Raw genomic sequence first — 24,174 nt, 5'->3', positions numbered from 1 at the left:
ATCTTGACTTGGATTTCCTTGAGAGCAATCCTTGAGACAAAAGTGTTTCCAGGGATCAGGAATAGGGAGTTAGGGAGAGCAGAGAGGGAAAAAGGAAAAATCAAATATAAGAATGTGATTTGAAGGTTGCTGCTGTGGATAGTGGGGGGCCTGATTCCTTGGGACTTCTTAAGAAGTCTATTGAATGTCTCCTAGAATTGTTCCCTATTTATGCACCAGCTTCTGTCTTCTGACTATTGAGAGGTGTCTTCCTGGTTGGTAACTGACACACTTTTCAATGTCACATGGACAAGGAAGTGCCAGCTCCTGATGGCACTCACTTTCAGAACAGGACACATGCTTGAGGGGAGAAGCTGTCAGTGTGAAGTGAATCAGGAATTGGGACCCCCCCTGGAACTCTTCACCAGACATGACTAAATCAGAAGTGAGGCCATGAGCAGGTAAACAGGGTTCCCATAGATGTTTGGTCTGCCACACCTTATTCATCTTCTTGTCTAGAACCCAGCAGCAGAGCAAACAGTGGAACTTCAATTAATAGCTATGGAATTGACTTATTTGAAAGCAGAAAATGAGATAAATATGGGCTCTAGACACAGGCTTGGCTTTAAATCTAAGGTCTGTCCCCAAACATTGCAAAAATTCTATATGTCCTTAGGCCTTAGTTCTTGTCTCTGAAAAATGGCATAATATTAGTTATTACCTTAAATGAGAAAATCAGTGGAGCATTTACAGTGCTTGGCAAATAGGATGAGCTAAATAAATGTTAACTACATTAAAGATCGTAGTAATAACCATGTTGGCTCATTCTACTTGACAAGCAGGGTGAATGCTGTGGTTATCCACATGGCAATGGGGTGGCCTTGGCTCTCCAACACCTGGTGCAATACTTTTTCTACCACTCCATGTTTCCTCTAACACAACTAATGCAATGTTGCCCTGGTTCTTCGAGTGTTAAAGTGAGCTCATCTCTTCCCAAGTTCTTCTGCATAGAAAAGGAAGGAAAAATAAAATAAGACCAAATCAGAGAGGGAGACAAACCATAAGAGACTCTTAACTCTAGGAAAAAAACCTGAGGGTTGCTGGAGGAGAGGACAGTGGGGAGATGGGGTAACTGGGTGATGGGCATTCAGGAGGGCATGTGATGGAATGAGCACCGAATGTTGTATACAACTGATGAATCGCTAAATTCTACTCCTGAAACTAACAATACACTATATGTTAACTAAATTGAACTCAAATAAAAAATTTTTCAAAAAAGAAGAGAGTAGTGAACAAGTGACCTCTTCCCATGAAGAGGTCAGGCAGGACATTCCTGGTAGAGGTGGTGAACTGAGCATAATGCTTATTTCCTGTCTTTCCTCAGAGCCCCTCGAAATGTATTGGTCTCTGAAATGGTATAAATCCATAGTAACAAAGAAAATGAGCAGAAGCTCATCAATAGAAAAGAGGTTGCAACACATTTGCAATTATAGGTCAAAGAGTCATGAGTTTTTAAACACTTCTTAATGTGTGTTTCAAGAGAAATGCTGGCACACAATAAACAGGTATTTGTACAATGAATGCTCGAATGAATGAAAAGAGCAATCTCAACATATTATTTAGATACATTCAGGTAAGCACCAGGAACTGGAGAAAAAGCAGAAACATAAAAATGGTTCTCTCTGGGGAGCAGGACTCTGAATGGGGAAAAGTAGTGGCAGTGGATTATTGATTTTCATTAGGTTAACTTTCATTATTATTTTACTTTTCAAACAGTATTTATACGCTGCTTTGAACAAAACAACAAAAATAATGGTAAAAAAATTCAAAAGTTTGAGCAATGACAAAACTGTGAGTTCCTTCCATTTTTTTACAGGGGGAATCTTATTATATTTACTGACCGCAGTGGCAAGTCCTGAGACTGACAGATAATGATTATTAGATGGAATCTCAATATATCTGGTGACCATCAATGTAGGAGCAGAGAGGAAATTCCCTGTGAATAAAACTGCAGAAGATCAAAGAACTATATATAGATCTGTTTGATTTGTTTGGGGAAATGGACTATTCTCAAGCAGCTGTGAGTAATTACAATTAACTTAGGGGGTGAAAAAAAGGATTGTTCACCTGAGTAGTGCTGCACATTTAATAAATATTTGTGGAGTTAAGGAATCAATGAACCCAACCAGCTTTTACAAACATTTTCCTTTTGTTAAGTCAGAAAAATCTCGCTTTATCTATGTCAAAGAATTTTCTAGAAGTGCCCATATGTCTTTTTGATCAAATTGGATCAACAGATCAACTGGTATAATGGGAGGTTTATTTTCTCAAATCAATATAGAGTAATTATTATATCCACTTCATGTTTGAGAGCTAGCTGAAGTTTATTGACTAGTAAAACCCTATTCTTTGACTAAGTGGTAGGAGGTGGAAAAAGAGGGTCTAACAACCCAGCCATCAGGTGTCCAAGCTGTGGTCAGGGGCAAAGTGATGTGGAGGCCAGTGAGGGCACATAGTGTTCAGGAACAGCATCAGAGAACCCTGCTGTGTTCCCCAGCCAGAAACCCAGCCTGGTCATTCCCTACCTAGAATTTGTAAATACACACTCTCTCCCTAACCCACTTGCTTCTGAAGGTGGGGGAGGGTCAAAACATGCATATTCAAAAATTTTTCATTTTTATTGCCTCTTCTCTAATTTATATCTCTCCGAAACCTATTATTATCATCATTTGCTTACAAAATGCAAATATACTCCATCTCTAACCACCCCCCACAAACATTTTGGGATAAACACAACCAAACTGCCAGAAGGCTTTATTCTCAAAGCACTCCTTGCATGGAAAATCTGGCTCCCTCCCAGCTCCATTTGTTAAGGGCTCCTTCAGTTTCTAAACTATAATCTGCCTTCACCGGAAGCAGGCACCTGACCAGCCTCATGGGTTCAACAACTGGAATAGCTTCTCCTCATTGTTACATCCTTGTCTCAGGTCATGGAATGCCTGTGGACATAAGCTGGAAGTCAAATAATAAAAATTCAGTAGTCCATTTGTTATTGTACAGATGCAGTATTGGCATTTTGCACATTAATATCTGATACTACTTCTTAATTTGTTCTAAATTGCCAGCTTATTTGCATCATGTCTCTGTGGTCTCCCACCTGTGCAGCAGTGTGGAGGAAAACCGGACAATTTATTTACCTACTAAAACTTGACTGAATATTAGAACCTGATCCGAGGACAGCTCTTTTCTTTTCTTTTTTTTTTTTTTTTGAAGATTTTATTTATTCATTTGAGAGAGAGAGTGAGAGTGTGATATGCGTGCATGAATGTGGGGCAGAGCAAAGGGGGAGAGAGAGAGAGAGAAGCAGACTCTGAGCTGAACTCCAGCCTGACTTGAGGATCAATTTCATGACCCAGAGATCACAAGCCGGAATCAAGAGTCTGACGTCCAGACCACTGAGCCACCCAGGTGCCCCAGCTCTTACTTCTAAATATTCTTAGACCTTGGACTTTGTTCTTAATACTTCTATTTAGAGTCCTGTTTGCTGTAAAGCTTTGAAATGCTCATCCTCATGGACAGGGCAAGTGGTTTGATGGTGCCCCCGCTGCTGGGTCTATACTCTCTCAGTGCACAGTCCACTCCACTATTTGTGGTAAGTCAGTTACTTGAGTAGCAAGAGGAGAGGACAAAGCTCTAAGTGTGGGACTTATCTTAGTCAGGAAAGAGGAAAAGGAAATAGGGATATCATAAGTTCAGAGACTGCAAAACAAGTGCATTTCAACCATCTTGACAACTAGGGGAAACCTCTGCTATTAAAAACAATTAAAACAACAAAAACTCAAAACTGTTATTAGTGCTCATAATCTAAGAACTCATAACTAGGAAGGAAAATCATGTCTGACTTCATCTTCTGCATTATAAAATAAACATCTTGAAGAATTGAGCTTTGCCTTATTCACCCTTAAATTAATAGAGTCTTGTGTGCAGAATCTGGCATAGAAACATCCTGATTCTAAGTTGAATTGAATTCAGATACAATAGCCTCTTCTTCTTTAGGTACATATGTACCTATAATATACAACCTAATTATTTATTATATTTGTCATTTATTATCTTCACTTCCCAATAAAGAAGATAAGCTCTGTGACAATGGGTATTTTTAATATGATATTTTGGTAAATGATGGATCTCAAATGTCTAGAACAGTGCCTGGCACCTAGTGGATATTCATAAATATTTGTTGGATAAATGTATGAATGGAAATCTCTGCTCCCTTTATAAGTCTGAGTCACCAGAGAAATCTTCCTGCAAAGTGGCTTCTAGTCTTTGAAATTTCACAGACCAAATGCATTGAAAGAAAAAAGAAAAAAGAAAGGAGTGTGAGAATTTAGTGCTGCATTTTGAAATGATTCAATGTGGACTTTTGAAAAATAACAAGAAATACCCTCATATAATATAAAAAAAATTTTTAAGTCCATTAAAGCATGGATTTATCATCTAGAATAATGATTGGCCTTCTCAGAAAGGACTGATGCTAACTTAAGTCATGGACTAGCATCCATCTGCTGGCAAACTTTTGATAGCTCTGAGCTTTGAGAACTATAGCTGTAAGCTCCACCGAGTTGACACAGCTTCTACAAAGATGGGCCAGGCCTAAAGACATGCTAAATTCCAGACTAGACAGTGTCAGTTACTAGTGGAGCAGAGCCTTACAGGGAATTTGAGAGATTGTCTGGTCCAGGAACCACAGGCAATCCTAAATCATGCAGTTTTGTTGGGAGGCTTCCAGTTGGTTTGGTCCCTCTTGAGTGCCCTGATGTTTTCAGCCTTAGAGGAAGCACTCAGCAGCCAGCTGGCCTTGTGGAAACTTCCCATCTCCATTCCATTTCCTTACAGAAGTCCGACAGGAGAACACAAATCCAAAAACAGCGCCTTCTCTTTTTCATTGTTGACTTCTTTTCAGCAAACATTTGTTTCTTAACTTATGTACATAATAATGGATATAATCCAGCAGTGATTTTTGAGTCAGTCAAATGAGAATGATTTGCATCTGCATCTATAAATTATCTATCTGTCGGTATGTCTGTCAATCTAATCTGCATGCTAACGTTTCAGGTTGCACCAGGGACCCTCTCCAACCATAAGGGTTCCTAGCCCCTATTCCCCTCTTCCTCCTCATAGCTGGGGTTTCTGGTTCTCTACCAGCAGAGATTAGTTCTCAACTCTCCAGTTGCCAAGACCGTCCTGCTCATGATAGCATCTGAACTTAAGCTTGTTCAGAAATTATGGCTCCTGCCTTGTTCTTGTTCTTGAGCTCATTTCCCTCCCTGCTGGCTTTATCCATTACCACATGCTTCAGAAATAGGTAACAAGCATCAGATCAGTTTGAAGAACTGAGTTTCTCTTCTGGCAACTTGGCCATTTTCCCAGTATTCTTCAAGTTCTCAATTTGTGGGTTCCTTTTGTGAATGTTCACACTGGGGACTGGTTGGTGGCTAATAAAGGCTGTAATAGGAAAGTCTCAGATTTTCTTCCAAGATGATGATGATGATGATGATGATATGATGATGATGATGATGATTTTGCATTTTTATCTATAAATGTGTTCAAATCATGTCTCAGCATAAGGCACTTTTTAGGGCTGACTTCCTTTTCTGGATTCTGCTCTGTAAGAGCAGGCAGTGACAGAACAGTGAGATGCTAGAGTAAAGAGGTTTTTTTAGCATGGGAAAGGAATGTTGTAAGTGGTAGGTTGTTAAACTTTCTAGAATAAGAATTTAAGTTTTAAAGAGTTTGTTTCTTGTGGGACCTGGGTGGCTCCATTAGGTAAATGTCTGACTCTTGGTTTTGGCTCAGGTCATAATGATCTCATGGGTTATGAGATCAAGCCCCATGTTGGGCTCCATGCTTAGCACAGAGTCTGATTGATATTCTCTCTCTCTCCCTCCCTCTTGTGTTTGTGCTCCCTCTCTTTCTCTCTCAAATAAATAAATCTGAAAAAAAATGGAAAAAGATAATCACTTACAAAGATTTTGCTTCTTGGGCCTGTAGATTTCTCTGTAGTGACTTCACAAAAGAAAAAAAAATGTGTTTATCATGTAATTCATCTTTTTATTTCCCCTTCTGAGTAAAAGCTGTTTTGAAGAAAGTTTTTGGTGAATGTTTTCAGAATATTTTTTTCCCTAATAAAGGATATAAAGAACAAAGAGGCCAGGTTCCTGGTAAGCATATGTGGAAAACTCTCAGCTTTGCCTGGAAGACTTCTATTGTCAGTACAGAACATAACCAAGTTCAATCTCTGTAGCATGGCTTGTTATAAAGAATTATTTCCTGTAGCTAGATCACCAAACATTTTCTTTATTAATGTAGGTGAGTATGAAGGAATGGAAATTGCTTCATTTGAAAGATATATGACAGTTATAATTCCAGCATGGACGCTGTTATTGTATGAATTTTTATTTCTATTTAAATCTTATTGTTTTTTTAATAAGTCTATGAAGTGGCTTGAAGTATATAAAGACAGTTGCTTTAAAATATATTTATAATAGTATTACTTTTCATCTGGCTCCACTGTTGATATCCAGATGGCAGATGTGAAGGAGAAAGATCACTTATTCATTGGATAACCTCAAAAATGGAGCAAAAAGAATTCAAGGCCACAGCATATTTGCCCGCCTGATCTTACATGAAATGTAAAATCATTCAAACATTCTTACGGATTAATGCAGCTTACTGCTGCCTGCTGTTTGAGATTTCTTTGAAGAAAGTGATAGAAAGTGGACTTTATCAGCATCTTATAATGAAGGCACACCTAGACTGTTAACTCCCTTTCTGCCTCTGCCTTCTTTTTTTTCCCTCTCACGCGGTATTCAAACACCATGTAAACCACCACTGAGTTCTAAAAACAAAACGTCTAAACATATTTTTTTGCTTTCCCACAATTATTTAATTGTCTTCCTAATTAATTCTACAGTCTGAAATAAATTATTGACTTACCAGACTCGCCTGTTTTCTGTGACAGCTTCAGCAGTAAACAGGCCATTAACAATTCATAATGAGCAGGACATGTTTGTTTTTTCTATGTGCTAATTTGGTACCCCATTAGAGACTTCCTCTGACTTTTCTCTTTCCTGTCGACGCATTCTGGAAAAGGGTGACATACTGCTATATGTTTGAATAAAGAGACATCTGAAAGTAAAAATAAACTCTGTTTTGCCAAACCCAACTACTTATGTGGAGATGATGCATGGGACTTTTGTCCTTTTCTTGCCCACTTATCTTTTTACCACATAGAGGAACGGCAGTGTTCCATATATGGCCCAAAAGTTCTTGACCTGGGCTATTCATCAATACTCCATGAGTGCTTCCAGACAAGGTTCAAACTGATCTTTTATGAAAGAAGGCTAACCTTCACCACAAAAATTAAATCAGAATACCCCTTGTAAAATATGCCTTGAAAGATGGGTAGGAATTTGCTAGAGGACATCCTTATGGGAGCAAGAATATGGGAAAAGAGAAATTAAAAAAAAAAAAACCCTAATATAGGACACCTGGGTGACACAGTCAGTTAAGCATTCAACTCTTGGTTGTGACTCAGGTCATGATCTCAGGGTTGTAAGATTGAGTCTTGCATCAGTCTCTGTGCTCAGTGTGGAATCTGCTTGGGATTCTCTCTCCCTTTTCCTCTACACCTCCACACCCCATGCTCACATGTATGCACACACTGTATCACTCCCTGTCCCTTTCCCTATAATAAATAAATAAATCTTAAAGAAAAAGAAAAACCCTGATAGAATGGTGGGTTAATATGGAATCAAAATCCTAATGGATTTTGTTTAGTTTGGAGCATAAGGATAGGAGAGATTGGTAGATAAGATACCTTATTTTGTGAGGGAATCAAAACACCTTGTAGAAAATCGAGAGTAAATGACCACTGGTTGTCCCATGAGGTGTTGACCTGAGAGGTAGATCTGGGCAGTCAGAGGCTCCTTTTCCTCTCCCCATCCTTGGAATGTCCATTCTGCCTACTATTCCCATACTAGAAGCTGTTTCAATGATGTAGGCTTGAGAGGTGGTGTTGAGACCATCTGGACTGAATACATTATTGAACCCAGTTAAAAGCCTCTCAATAAATTCAAAGATTCCAGTGGATGGATATGGAGATCTCTTCATCTTGTGGATGCCCAAGACAAGCCTTGTATGTAAGTTCCTTCCGTGATTAAAACTGTCACCTACCAACCTAGAGGGATCCACCTCTTTTCTCTCTCTCTCGCTCTCTCTCTTTGCCCTGCATGTAGGGGGTCAGTGTCAGCTTTCATCCTGGAAATTCCTGAGGTCTATAATAAGTTCTTGTTAAATTTGGAACTGAGCCATGGCAGATAGGGAACCACTCTTGGATAAATGCAGGAGACTAATCATCAGAAAAAGCTCTTGTCTCATATCAGTCTGGGAGTTATCATGCAGGTTGGCTTCAAAGAGGAAAAGGCAAGGCAAAAATGAAGAAAAACAGGATGATGTTGTCTAGACTTTAATGTGAGGAACTTCAGGGGAATCAAGGGTAGAAACAAAGCACATTGACTAGAGAGTGTGTTTTGGTCCAAACGTGGGGAGCCCAGTGGTGCCCAGCCTAAATCACTGACCCACAGAAGTCTGATATAAGTAACTGCTTATCATTTTAAACCTCTAAGTTTTGGAGAGGTTTATACAATAGATAACTCATACTTTTCCACAGGAGCATAAGTATGAGATGGACGAGTACAGCACTAAAGAGAAAAATGTAAAGATAAGTATTTTTTCATTGTGAGACTAATGATCTTGAACTAATTAAAAATAAACACTGGAAGCTCAGGGTTAGTTCCAGGTTTATACCTCATTCCCCAGCTTTATTCTCCTCTCAACACTATGATCCTGCCACCTACCCTATTTAGAATTAACTTAACTAGAAAAGCTTCAGCAAATAACCAGAATGCATATGATGATGTGTCAGAGAAGAAAGAATGGAGAAACTGGGGAACAGCACAAAATCATGGAAAAAGCAATGGTGTTAGATTAATATATTCTCATATTTAGATCCCATTTCTGGCCTTATGAGATGTGCAATTAAAGTAAAAGTAAAAAAATACTTCTGTTCTTGTGTATTATATATTAATATGTTATATATTATGTAATATGTAATTACATATATAATGTATATATGTAAATTTTTTTGAAGAATAAAAAATATAGGAAGAACAATTGGAATAGAATAGTAGGAATTCCGTTAAGTGAAGGGTGCCTTTGCTCCATGGCCACACTACATTGTCTGCTCTGAACACCTCTCGTCTTAACCTTGATCATAGATCATGTCTTCTTTACAAATACCTTTATGAGGAAGAGCTCAGTGTCTTTTATCTCTCTATCCCCAAGATTGAGCATAGAACCCAGTAAAATAATGTCTACTAAGTGAATAAATGAATTAATGAAACAAATATTAATTATAAGCAGTAAAATAGATGTTAGCCATTGATATGATGCCTTCCGGGTTTCCATTACTATTTTGAAAATAAACTTGGAGGGGTGGAGTGGGGGTAGTCTGGGTGGCTCAGTCGGTTGAGCAACCAACTCTTGGTTTCAGCTCATGCCATAACTTCAGAGTTGTGGAATTGAGCTTCCAGTGGCGCTTCCCGCTCAGCATAGTCAGTTTGGGATTCTTTCTACTTCCTGCTATGCTTCTTCCCTTACTCACACATGCTCTCTCTCTCTCTCTCTCATAAATAAATAAATAAATAAATAAATAAATAATAAATAAATAAAATCTTTTAAAAAGCCTGAAAAAGACTTTCTTACTTAGAATTCAACAGTATTAGTTATCACATGTATTAGTCATGACATTTCTTGTCTGTTACACAGGTTTACACAAGAAATGTTGATAATATGGAGAACCCAGAGGCAAAACTGAGGAGGCAAGGAAAGACTGAGTCTGTTCCTACCCATGTCTTATGCCCACACTGAGGTAAGAATCTCAGTGAAAGACTTAGCTGTGGCAAGAGAATGATAAAGTATTTAACGCCACAGGGTATCTCAGTATAGATCCATTGGAAATATGAGCTCTGAGAAGATGAAAAGTTTTAATTGTAAGGGCTCATGTTATTAGCGCAGTCAAGTGGAGGAGCAGTAAGGGGCTGCTTAAAATAAGTGGGATATCATGTAAATTGATCTGAAAATTACTGGTAGTTACACTATCTCCAATGAAATGATTCATGCTAATTCAAGGAAATGTTTCTTTCCTTTGTTATCGCCTTACTGCTTTGAGTGGCAGGAAGGTTGTGGAAGCTAAAGAAGCAGGCTTTGCTCATCATCTATCCCTAGGAAGGGCAAGCCTGCTACACAGCTCTTGCAAAGCTTTACTTCACCATAGGGAAATGAATTCTGCAGAGCTAGGGCCAGGTCTTCTGTATTCACCCTCCTCTGGTTGGCATCTAGCGTGGCATATATGTCAGCAATGTCGCACTCATGTCCCAGAGATAAATGCATGGCTTTACATCCATTTATTTTCTTAAATGAAGTCAGTAGCTAGTTGGAAGGCTGTATTTATTGGCTGATAAATCTTAATGATCCTGCTTTTGTTTTAATGAGTTCTGGTGTGAGCGTGTGCTTGTTTGTGTGTATAAGTATGTGTATGCATGTATAGTGATAATGCAATCAAGAATATATTCTTTATTTCTCTTGCAGTAGTTATTATTTACTCAGTATATTCCATTCCTTCTGAAACTGGCTCGGTATAGGCTATTGCAGAACCCAATGAACAACTGTCATTTCTTTTCAAAAAACCTGCCATAGATTCATCACAAAAGACTGAATGGCAATGTTTTCCCTCACTTCATTACTCATCTTGAACAAATCACCTCTCTCGGGACCTTAGTTTTGCCACCCAGATATGAGGAATCACATTTACAGATGCTTGGGATTGGACAGAGGTCTGCAAATAGAAAGCATCTGTATAAAAACATCAAGCAGAGTTTGCAAACTTATTTTTATTCTTATTGCTGTATTTGATTTATTCTAGGAATTTTGATCATCTTACTCAAACCATTTCTAAAACTTTCAGTAATTTGCATCGTGGTTGGGCCAGGAGATCACAAAATTGAATATTCATACAAGTGCAAATCATTTCATTTCTGCTTCTCTATAGACTTGGAGCAAATGAACTTTAGTTTAAAATTTCATCAGCACAGATACTATGTAGATGCCCTTGCTCATTTGCAGAAAAGCCACCTACTACACTGCATTCCAATTTATAGTCTGAAGCATTTTTAACACCTATTATAAACTATTTCCTAATGTTCTCCTAAAGAACCCTTTATATGACTTATGGTAATTTGCCTAGAAGATCATATAGTTAATGTGCATTTATTAAGTTCCTGTTCAGTCCCCAGTACTGGGTTTGGTGATTGAGACACTAGTTAAAGAAACAGAAGAGAATCTCTGCTGACCAAGAACTGAAAATTCATGTGGGTTAGTGTGGGTTAGTTTTGCTATCCCAATCAGACTGCATCTTATTGTACTTACACCAATTGATCTCTTGTAGGAAAAGAATAATATACAGAGAGGTAGTTGGAGAAAACCTGTTGAAAGTGATAGGCTAAGTGGGTAAGGGATAACAGAGAGAAATACCCAGAGGAATCATGCAGGTACTACATAAGATTGAGCAGGCTGTTTGTGCCTAACTTTGGGGAGTATCATTCACTGAGATTACAAAGAAAATAGCCCTCCCTAGAGTTGTGCAGTGTACAACCTGCCCAATGATACACAGTGGCTCTGATAAAGAGCATAACTCAGTGAGAGTGGAAGGCAGTTAAGGCAGTGGTAAAGAGTCTGAGCTGTGGGTTCATATGAACCCATCTGTATATCACTTAAAAATTATGGGACCTTGTGAAATTTAATAATCTTCTCTAAATCTGTTTTTTTTTAATCAGATTTATAAAATAGTTCATCCCTCATAATTGATGTGAGATTTGAAGAAGATAAGGGCAATACACTACTGGTCATAGTAGTAAAGTTTAGTTTTTAGTTTTACTTTTTGTTGTAATGAAGAGCTTGGGAGAGCCTTTATTGACTCTCTTAGTCATTTAGTTCAAGTTGTTCAGAAGGCTTTGAATGAGAGGCGTGTGTGCATTATGTGTGTGTGTGCATCTGTGTTAAGGATTAGAATGGGAGAGTGGGAATATGAAGATATAGACAGAGAATTTTGTGGATTTGTTATGGGCATCATTGACCCTTATTCCAGCTTCCTGTTGGCTTTAAAGCAACTAAACATGTTAAGGAAATTCACCTTATTAGTTTATAAATGCTTTTAATAAAAATGTACAGGCATACCATAAAGATTTGAAAAATAGGATTATGGTATTTTCTGTCTTCTTTTTCCTCTTATCACATTATTTCATTTCCTCTTGGCCTATTTCCCATGCATTGTTTTTTTCTTTTTTTGCAGTGCTTTAACCATGGTGTATATACTAAGTTGTCTTTTCCTTTCTCACTAATGACATAAATATTTTTCATGTTGCTAAGTTTTTTTCATTACCACTCATTTTAATCTCTAGATAGCACTGTTCGACCAAATATAGACATTTTACAAAATTATCATTTTACTATCGGAGAGTCTCATGGTTTTCAGGGGTTTTTGTTATTATAAGCCCCAAGGTCATCTTACATTTTGTTTTCTCCTCTAAGGGAATTAACAGAACGGAATTACTGGTTAAAGGATTTGAATATGTATATGGTTAAATATATTATGTGGTGGCGTATTTCTTTGGAAGACAGATATTTACCTTTTACCAGTATATCCTTCTAAATTTTCATTTTTCAGTCTCCAGGTTCTATCACCAGTCATCCTTCCAAAAGATAGAGAACATCGCCACTGGTGGAAAAGTTGACAGATCCTGTGACCAGCATCGTTGCTATAATCCCTATCACCAACATGATTCCAATAGAGGTCTGAATCATTCTACTTCTTAAATAGAGGCAAAGCCTAAGTTATAGGTAAAGCCAAATGTATACTGAACTTAATTTCCCTTGTTGCCAGATGTAGAGAGTAAAAAATTTACCTCCTGGATGAGACTGAGAGTGGCTCAGTAGCTCAGCATGGACTTGGTGTCAGGAAAGGGGTGGGAATTACAAGCAGCTCACCTATTTCTAGAAGAGTGCAGAAGAGGCCCTGAAAATGAACCAAAGGGATGCATGAAAAATGACTTAAATATTGAATAGTTACCACCTGTCACTCTGGTCTGAGTGGGTGAAATAAATTCATAAATAAAAATTAAATGAAAGAAAAGAGCTAAAAATAAAATCATATGAAATGAATGAAGCTGAAACTTTGAATACAAATACAATTATATGTCTTTGGGTAAAATCCATAACCAGTTTTCGGCAATACCCACCTGACTTGCTCATTGAATTGCAAAATGAAAGAATATAAATCAGAGTTGACGATGAAGTCTTATTTCCCTCTTTAGAGATTTTAACTGAATAATAAATCATACAGATCCAGCATCATGGACCTCTTAGGATTCAGTTTGGCTCTCTTTGTTGTTGCCTAAAAACAATAATTCCTACTATGTGATACATGTAGAGAGCAAAGCTCCTGTCTTTTTGCTGGCATCTCCCATCCTCATTAAGCAGCTCAGTAAGGGTAGAGATTTGCTACTCTGGCCAGCAAGAACAGAATTGGCTACTCATCTGAGAAATATCCAGGTTTTAGTTCTCTCTGCCAGTCACTATCAAGTTATTTTTTTAAATTGAATTTTCTTCAATATTACATATAATACATAAGCATTGGCCTCTTAAAAATTCAAGCACTCTGATATATATAGAACAATAAATTATAATTTTAAGTCATCTCCCCCCCCGTCACCCCAATTGTCCCAGAATTAACTTCACTAATATAATTAACCATATAAACAGCCAATGTCACTCTCTGCATACTTTTCCTATACATTTACATTCTTTTTATAAGTATATATGTTATATACAATTACATATATAGTTTGGGTTTTTTTAAATAAATAATGTATTATATACATATACACATTGTTTTATAATTTCTTTTAATATGCTTTAGAGTATTTCTGTCATATATAATATGTCTAATATATAATACATATATTTATAATAGGGCATATATATATATATGGCTACCTCATTCTATTTAAATGTATTCAACTTACAGCAATAGAGTAAATATAATTTACTTCATACTTTATTATTATTGATGGATGCTTAAATGGTTTCCAGATCTTAACTTTGAGATGCAGTGCTGCAGTAAAGGTGTGTGTGTGTGTGTGTGTGTGTGTGTAAATGCATCAGGATAGTCTTCAAGAAGTAAAATAGCTGTGTTGGTTAAGACTTAGAGATTTAAAAAAATAAAAAAAAAGACGTAGAGATTTAAAATTTTGATAAACCTTGACAAACTTTTTCACAGTATAGAAGAACACCATTTTCCCCACATACTTGCCAATACTGGATATTATATTTGCTAAATTATAGCTGAAAAATGGTGTCTCTTATCATTTATGCTATATCCCTAATTACTAGTGAGATTGAATATCTTTTCTGAGTGCTTCTTGCCCCAAATCTGTTTCTTTTACAAAGAAGTTTCTATGCATATCCTTCTTGAGATTTTTTGTTTTTTTTTGTTTTTGTTTTTGTTTTTGTTTTGTTTTGATCTTGGTTGTTTTTTAATTTATATGAGTGTTTGTGTGTTTGTGTGTGTATAGTTTTGTTTTTCCTTGGCTATGAGTTTTTACCTAAAATTGTTGTTGACTGTGATATCCTAGGACGAAGGTGGTAGGAATGGGATTGAGGAGAAAAACATAATTTATATTGTTCTCTTATTACCAGTGTTGGTTTATAGAGATAGCCTACCTTATACTTTAGACAAATAGATAGCTTTTTGTAAGATTGGAGAAATGTTATCAAATATAGGTTTGGAGGATGAAATTAACATGTATGCAAAATGGCTGACATCTGGCATGTTCTCCACTTACTTCTGTGTTTCAGTTTTTATTTTCATCCAGCATCTAAATCAAGTTTTTAACTAAGTCCACTGGATATTTTTTATGCTAGACAATTGATAGGTATACGTTTTAAAGTTTAGTTTGTAGTGTCATTACTTATCACATTTCTTTTGCATAAAGGAGAGATCTCTATTCTTCATCAAGAATAGATAAGTATCAATAGTAAAACCTACAATTTCCTAAATTTAAGCAACTGTTATAACCTATGTCCAGTTTCAGAATAAATCTTACTGATTCAATTTCTGGTAATATCCAGATGTTTGAAGTAAAATCAAGTGTTCTCCTCACCTGTGCTTTTCTTTCACTTTGTTTCCCCTGAATGTGAAATGTATTATTTCACAATGCAAATGCTTATATTATTCAAATTTCTCTTTCGTCATGGTTCTTTAGGTCACTTTGCTGCTACCTAGAGAATGCTACTTCCTTATGATCATAAATTAACACAGACAAAGTTGAAGATGGCCCTTAATAAATCCTACCTCTTGGTGGCCATGTCTTTGTATAATCCAGTCTCCTCTTGTGGTGGGGGCAGATCCCAGGACTTGTTTCCAATAATAGAATACAGCGGAGGTAATGGGATGTCACTTCTGTGATTATGTTCCATAACATTGTAACTTCCATCTTGTTAGCAGACTCTCTTTTGACTCCTTCCTTGCTGACTTTGATGAAGTAAGCTATATTGTATGGAGGAGCCTATACTGCAGGGGATTGAGGGCAGCCTCTGGCTCACAGCTGCCAAGGAATTGAGCCCCACAGTCCAATAACCTGCAAGGAACTATAAATTCCTCCCAAAACCCATGTGACCTAGGAACCAGATACTTCCTCATCAGAACCCCAGATGCAGTCCTAGCCATGATTGACCCCTTCACTGCATATGACCCAGTTGAGCTGTTTGTGGATTCCTAACCCATAGAACTTGTGAGGTAAGAAATATGTCTTATTTTAAGCTCTTAAGTTTGTGGTAACTTGTCATGTAGCAATAGAAACCATAAGAATTTTGACACACACAAAAAAAAAAAAAAGCTAACACCATTGCTTCTCTAACTGAATCATTGTAGGGAAACAAAAATCTGCAACTCAGATGCCCAAATGTGTTTGGATTACTTTGTCAGAGAAGTCTGGTGTGGGCTTTACAAGAAAAGGCCCCTGAAGATTTGGGTGGGGGGAGAGCTGAGGAGAAAACCAACACAATAAGCAAATTGTGAGATTTTTGGACTTCAAGACATGGTGTATGGATTCTCCATCTCTCCCTTTCACCTGGAGGGTATAATCAATTTTGGCGGAACCTTCTTTGTGTCCCCAGTGTTGCACTACTTTCACTTCAATGTCTGTTTTAAAGTTTTTCTAAGGATCTTGAGCTCTGACTCTTCATTTTTATTTGATCCCCTTGTAGTCCTCTTGACTCTTACACGACCAAGAATCAAGGATTCTTGATATAAGTCCCTTTAACCCTCTTCTCTTCGTCAAAGTCTTTCACTATCTTCATTTAATCTCTCTTGTTTTTCTTCCGTCTTCTCTCTTTAAAGATTCTACATCTTTCCTTCATGCATCTGATTTCATTCCCTGCAGCTTGCTATCCTGCTGGTCTTAATGCACCATTCTTTGATACTGAGCAGATCTTCTTCAAAGATCTTCCCTTCCCACCAACAAATATCACTTCCTCCTATTGTTCAAAGAACAAAGAAACAAGTCTCCTTCAAACAACAAAACAAATGAGAAAGCAAACAATGCAAGACCAAGATGCTATTCTTTAATTTGTTACCCATTTGAACTGTCCAGAGAAAAATCTAGGGTCAAACTACCAGAGTTATTCACCAGGGATCCAGAATTTGGAAGGCACAAAAATTGATGACTAGATTTCAAAATAAAATACACATATAAAGTATTCCTTCTCTGGCAAAATTCCCCCACTACTTCTCTTGCCATTTCTAACTCCCATCTGACTGTAGGCTTAGACCTTTGCCAGTGGACTTGGGTAGAATAAGGACCCAGTCATAGACAGGTGGCCTCCTAGCTTGGTATCTTTCCTTCACTAATATCCAGTATGAGAGCAAGTCTTGGCTTTTTGCTTTTTGTTTGTTTGCTTTTCCTTTTCTCCCTGCATATCTTGAAGGAGATACTCAGTATGCAGAGTTTGGGGCTATTATTCGGCTAGTCTTTTATTTCACTAAAGAGCAGTGGCTTTTTCACTCATCACTGATCTTTAATCCCTTGCAATCCTGCACCTGTGGTTCTGATGAAGCTGCCTTCCAAAAGGTAGGTCATTTATGGTCCTGCATTCACTAAATTGAGTTACTTTTTCCTTAAGTCTTATATTTCTGACTTCTCCATAATATTTTAAAAAGTTGATCATCCCTTGCTTGAAAATCACCTGCTTTCTCTTAGATAACATTGAATTTCTGTGGTTCTCATTTCTATCCCTGGTATCTATTCTTTTCTTGGTTTCTGTCCCTAACTTATTCTCTGCAAGATCTCCCTTGATGATATCATTCAATTTTTATAGCTTTAACTGTGATACTCAAATAGTATCTCAGCTTTAACTCCTCTCCTAAACTTGACATCATCATTTTCAAATGTCCAATGGAAATCCCTGTGAGAAATTCTTCCTCAACAATATCCACAAACAAACAAGCTCAACAATATCCAGAAACAAACTCCATTCCTTCTGCCATATCTTCTTTGTCCCGTGATTCTGTTTCCCCTTAGACTATCTAGTTTTTCCCTCTGTCTCCATACTCCCAGATGATTCCAAATACTTTAGGTTTCCCTTAAACACTGTCAGCTCTCTCTCTTCTTTCAATTCCTACTTCTGTCATAACTTTCCCTAAGTGCTCCTTATCCTGGGCTATATTATCAATTAAAGCCTTTCTATGGGGAGCCCAATGCAGGACTCGATCCCAGGACCCCAGGATCATGACCAAAGCCAAAGACAGATGCTCAACCACTGAGCCACCCAGGTGCCCCTGGTGTACTTATTTTAAGAACTTTAGTCTTAAGTCTTGTTTGTGTTGGAAAGAAACATATATATTTGAGCTCCTGAAAATTTTGAAATTGGAGAGAATTTCTTTTTTTTTCTTTTTAAAAAGATTTTATAAGAGAGAGAGAGAGAGAAGGCATGTGCATGAGGAAGAGGTAGGGACAGAAGGAGAGGGACAAGAGGATTGCTTGCTGAGTGTGGAGCCTCAGGGGAGAAAACCCTGAGATCATGACCTGAGCTGAATCAGAAATTTAGCCAATGAGACACCGAGGTGCCCTTGAATTGGAGAGAATTTCTATTGATTCACATAAAGAATAGGGACCATTTTCCTCAGGAATCATATGACTATTACCTCCTGGATGTCATCCTGCAGGATGGCATGTTCAAGTTTCTCACTCTTTTGCTGAGTCACTTCCAGAATTAGGTCATTTGTCTCCCTACCAGTCATCTGCATAAAACAGTAACTTGCATAGCTCAGATAACTGGAAAGTTAGCTATAGCTCTTGCCTTATTTAGGTCTCCTTGAGGTTCTCCAAGGCCCCATGTTACCTTTTGAATTTACCTCTGAAATGAATAACCCTACCACCAAGTAATATATAGTCATATGTAGATCATTGTGAAAGATGTGAATTCAAAGTTGTGCAATTAAAATATGAATCAAGTCTGACTTTCATGAACATAATATGAAATTATGCAGATGCCCTGAATTGAAAAATTTTTTCAAGAATCACAGAATTCCAGAGTTGGCAGGCTGAATGAGCTGTGTTGACATTGTGACTGCCACATGGCAGTGCCACTTTAGCTGGTAAACAGAGATATCTGCCATCATTTGACAGGATTAGTTTTACAAATGCATATTTCAAGCTAACTGAAGTTTTTAGGATTCCATCTCTCAAATAAAATGCAACCATTTTGCATGCAGATGATAAAAAAATTGCTACATGAGAAGTTCTGCATAATTGGTAATCTGTAATAAGCAAGAAGTTTATATGAATAGATAAGAAGAAACAGCAGAAGAAAAGTCAGGATCTAGGAGTAAATGGTGGTGGGAGGAAGGAGAGAACTGGGAATGAGGCATTTGGAGCAGAATGAACACGGATAGATTATGGAAAGCTTGGCATTGATGAGGGCAGTTGGAGGGACATGGAAGCATGAGGTGAGGTGGAAGCTCTAGGGGCCCCAAGAGGGACTAAGACTCAGAGCAATACTGGCCCTCAAACCATTCCCGTTTGGTTCACTTGGTTCCCAAGGGAAGGAAGCCATGGAGACCAAAAAGGGCAGGAACAGAGACTCTGCTCTGAGGTTCAGTTCAGCTACTGCCCTCTCTCCACCCATCAGACCAGGATATTCATCTGGTTCCTGTCCATACTTGAGTCTTCCTCTTGTATTAACTGAGACTCTTCTTAGCTCTGGTCTTGGCTTCTATCCTTCCTTTGTTATTCCCTGGATCTCTTTCATTTCTTCTTGGATAGACTTGTGGGTTTATTCATTCTACAGAGTAACTGTAGCTACTGCTTCATGAGTACTTTATACCAGGCCCTAGGCCATGCCTCATGGACCTTATCCAATAATACAAAAATCCTATCTCCTCCCTGAAAAGAGTACTGTCCTTATATGTTTTACTTTTTATAGAGCATGAAACATGTATACCTAGCTTTGCTATGTGAACATATTATGGGGAGAAGTTGCACCTATTAATTAAGAGCTCTTAATTAGACAGTGCCTTCAATTCTGCTCTGCATTTGTTCTAAATACTTGTTTGATGTGTAGATTGCTATTTGTTGTGTTTTGTAAGCCAAGTTCTTGCATGGAAATTTAATGTTTAATATAACAATATACTGAGATTTTTATGCAAATATAGCTTCTCAGCACTTTATGTAACTCCTTTTACCCATTAATTTATATAATCTTTGAGCAACTGTGATATGGCAAGTGTTATTGGTGCACTTGTCCCAAGTTTCTGAATGGCTAAAGAGTTTCATACATTTTATTAATGCAATAATAGATTTTTATAGTAACTGAAATATGTAATTATAAGTGCATACTATCAATATTACCAGCTTGATACTTAGGCTTAGATTTGCATTGATTGAAACACTGCAGCTTTAAAATTAATTATGAAGGGAGTTATTGTTCATTTAAGTTTTCCCAGATGAGGGCAAGAATTGGAATAAAATAAAGTATGCCTGAGTAGTGAGTGATAATATAGAATATGATAAATGCTTTAGAGGTGTGGTGGGGACAAGATTTATTACCAGGACAGGGATCCCTTGAAGAATTCTTGTCTGGGGTAGAAATAAAAACAAACACCAGAAAATCTGCAAGGTAAAGTATGAGTAAAGATAGAATGTGGTGGACAAAGAGAGTAAGAGTCACATGGCCTGGGAACTAGTTTTGTTTTGTTTTGATTTGATTGGAGAACTGAATGAGTGGCCTGCTCCAGCTCTTGGGAATGGGAGACTGAGGTTGTTCAGGATAGAGGCTTTGGAGAATTGTGGGTTGTTAATTGGTCTCTTTCCTGTTCTTCACAAGTCACAAATAAAAAGAAAGAAAGAAAGAAAGAAAGAAAGAAAGAAAGAAAGAAAGAAAGAAAGAAAAGAAAGAAAAAGAAATGGAATTTATTTTTAATTACTTTTAGTTGCTGCCTTTTTTTTTTTTTTTTTTTAATACTCTGTAGAGATTGAATAATGTGGAGTCCTGGGAAATGTTCAAGTTACATACACAGAGTCATGGAGGGGTATTTATTGAAGGCACCAAGATCATATTAAAGTGGAGAAGGGACAGAAATTCTGGAGTGAGAGGAAACATTTAAAAGAAGGAACTGCTGAACTGAATCCTGAAGAATGAGCAGGATGTTGCCTCTGTGGTTTCTCTGGCCTCCTTCTACCTGAAAGACCATGTAATACAGATTTAAGAACAAGGCCTCAGGCCCTGGCAGCTTTGGTTCTCATCCTGGCTTTACTACCAGCTAGTCATGTGGCCTTTGGTAATTTGTTTAATTTCTCTGGGTTTAATTTCCTTCTCTGCAAAATAGGAGTAAATGGAATTACCTATATTATAGTGTTGTGTCATATAAAAATGAATGTATTAACAGGTGCCTGGCACATGAAGTGTAATATAAATGTCAGTTATCATTATTACAACATATGGCAAAACAAGAGAACATAATATATGCAAGGAAATGATTGGAAGTTTCATGTGGAATTTGGAGTGTCAGTAGGAGATGATAAAGAACGACATACTGTGAAATGCCCGGTATTCAGGCTAAGGAGATTGGATTTTATCCTAAATGCAGAGGGAACCATTGAGGGGTTTGACCAGAATGGAGGAAAGGAGGCATATTGAATTACACCTGGCAGAAACAAAAGACATGTTGAAGGTGTACCTCCCAGTGACTCCGAATGTGACCTTATTTAGAAATATGGTCAGAACAGTTATAATTCTTTGTTTTTGGTTTTTTTTTTTTTTTTACATATTATTTATTTATTTATTCATGAGAGACACAGAGAGCGAGGCAGAGACACAGGCAGAGGGAGAAGCAGGCTCTATGCAGGGAGCCAGACATGGGACTCGATCTCAGGTCTCCAGGATCATGTCCTGGGCTGTAGGTGACGCCAAACCACTGAGCCACCTGGCTGCCCTATAATTCTTTATGTTGAGGTCATACTGGAGGTCAGTCTTTACTCCCATATGACTAAGTGTCTTTACCAGAAGACAGTCATGGAGAGACAACTCCAGGTGAACATGGAGGCAGAGATTAGAGTGACGTGTCTACAAGCCAGTGAATGCCACAGATTGTTGGCAGTCATCAGAAGCTGGCATAGAGGTAGGGAACAGCCCCTCTCGGACCTCAGAAGTAACCAACCCTGCTGACATCTTGATTTCAGACTTCTAGTCCCCAGAAAAGTGAAAGAATACATTTCTGTTGTTTTTTGAGCTATTTTAAGCCAGTTTGTGGTACTACATTATGGCAGTCCTAGGAAACTAATTTAGGTATAAGGGGAATCCTGCTTTAGCTTTAAAAAAAAATTACCAAATGAAGTAATTAGAGAATAATCTTTATGTATCTGGAAATTTTCCAGAGAAAGAATTTTAAATTTATAAATAAAGAGAAAGTATAGTACAAAAAAGCAAGCAAGCAAGCTCTGGTTTTCATGTGGGAAATGGAGTCAAGGGAAATAAGATTGAAAATAGGGAGGCCAGTTAGGAGCAAATGAGAGCTCATTTATTGCCCTGCTCCTACCCTTGCTTCTAGGGGTTTCTCACAATGGACCTCAGTTCTAGCTTCCAGATCCTCAGGGAATTCATCAGTATGAATCAGTATGGCTCTCCTTGGGCAGGTTCTCCACTGCCTTTCCTAGTTCGCAGAGGTCATGCTGCCATGTTTGGCCACAAAATGCTGCTGGATTTAACTCTCTGGAAGCCAGTACTTCCTTAGTATATGAAAATTATAACAAACTTGAACCTCATGACTAGGAAACATACTTAAAAAAACAAAAGGAACTCTGATGTTTTAGGATCTATTAGACTAGAAGAAGGAAATAGCTCAAGCTGGCCTATGTAAATAATTGAAGTGAATTTTAAAAATTAAGGTAGAAGAAAGAATTGCTTTTCTGCAAGGCTGTTTTCCAGGAACTGCAGAGACAAGCACTAATAATAGTCTGGCCTTGTTCCACCTAACATTTTCCTTAGTGCTGTATACCTACGTCCCACCTGTGTGACCAGGTGAACAATCACTGGGTAAATATGTGTAAGAACTGACTTATGCATATTTCCAATGAAGGTGGTATCAATGGGCAAGAAAAAAATGTGAAAGGAAGCTAATTCTGCTAGGGAACCAGGCTACTGGGGCCTGCAGTCACTAATCTCCAGCTGGGAATCGAGTTGCATATTTGATTAAAAGAGGCAGGCAACTAGTATTTAGAGTAATCAAGATCTGGGCTCTTTGGTTGCCTTTTTTTGTAGACAATCAATATGATTCCCCAGCAAGAAAGCAAACAAAATTGTGCCCCAAACTACAACTTAAATCAGAACTATCCAAACTGCTTTGTGGAACAATGGAGTCCTTTGTGAAGGTAATGGCTTTGGGATGTGGTATGTGGGTTTTCTTGTAAATTTCACTGGGTGGTACAGTATTAACTTTCGAGGGTAGCATTCTCAATGAAATAACACAATTTCCTAAAAGCTAATTGATCATAGAGTGTCAGTATGTCCCAGGATACCAATATTTGATTGAGTATAGCTTGGGATATATGGTATTGAAGCCTAGTCATAGAAGGTATTTCTAGTTCATTCCTCTGTCTCTTGAATGAGTATATTTTTACAATTTTAGAATTATGGAGAGGTTCAGTTATCTAAATTGTCTTTAGAGGAGAAAATTCCTTACCAACCTTTTTATTATCTTGGCTTCTTTACTGTTAAAATGTCTTATGTCTCATGGACTCCTTCATGCAAAAGCAGTTGCTTCCCTATCCCATGTAGTTAACAAGCCATATGGCCGTCTACATTAGAATATCTTTTTCAAATCCAGGGCTCCCCCACTCCATGGGGCCTGGACTTCCTAACATTCATTTATATTTGTCTTAAGGGATCCTTTCTAGAAGGCTCAGTTAAAATGGAGGCAAAACTCGCAAAGAACAGCCATAAGTTCCAGGGATTAGATTTGTCAGAGACACTTAGAATTTAGATGGTTGAGAAGGAATTCTAAGAAAAATGACATAAAGATACGGAACATGGCACACTTCCCAGGAGAGCAGAGTTAGTGAAGTTCTGAAGCATGTTTCTAACATTTCCAGAAGGCTTCGTTCAGGCAGTGGGTCTTTGTGGGAGGTTGAGTGGGGTCTTCCAAAATGTAAACGTGATAGCAGATGGAGAAGAGAATGAAGGGAGCCCTTCATAAATAATTTTCTCTGTGACCAATCCTGCCCCTAACAAAATCTATCAAGATATTTTGAATCCCTGAGGATTACAAGAATCTAAAATAGGACGATTGCTACACTGAATCCACTCACCAGCCACTCTTGGGTGGGGAAAAGGTGACTGAACAAAAGATTTCATTGTGGATTGTATCTTTCTTGATCCCTCGCCAATTTTGCAGCTTCATATAATTTACACACATGACTTCACGAAGCTTGAGATTTAACATCTTTCCATACTACAGTGTTTCTG

The 24,174-nt window shown here is 37.8% G+C and overlaps 1 long non-coding RNA gene across 2 annotated transcripts; it reads right to left on the bottom strand.

The window, feature by feature from the left end:
- Positions 1–2,881: 2,881 nt before the first annotated feature.
- On the bottom strand, positions 2,882–23,642 carry LOC111090291. Of its 2 annotated transcripts, none has more exons than XR_005371091.1 (4): positions 23,397–23,642; positions 15,509–16,692; positions 13,062–13,171; positions 2,882–2,991 (listed from the first exon to the last, which is right to left on the bottom strand). It is a non-coding gene; the product is annotated as an uncharacterized LOC111090291 (long non-coding RNA). The 2 variants fall into 2 exon arrangements; XR_005371090.1 differs by lacking the exon at positions 2,882–2,991 and adding an exon at positions 6,982–7,122.
- Positions 23,643–24,174: the final 532 nt, after the last annotated feature.

This window comes from Canis lupus, chromosome 16 (assembly GCF_011100685.1).
Source record: "Canis lupus familiaris isolate Mischka breed German Shepherd chromosome 16, alternate assembly UU_Cfam_GSD_1.0, whole genome shotgun sequence".
NCBI lineage: Eukaryota > Metazoa > Chordata > Mammalia > Carnivora > Canidae > Canis > Canis lupus.
The sequence above is the reverse complement of the archived record's forward strand: the minus strand, read 5'-3'. Positions and strand labels throughout refer to the sequence as shown.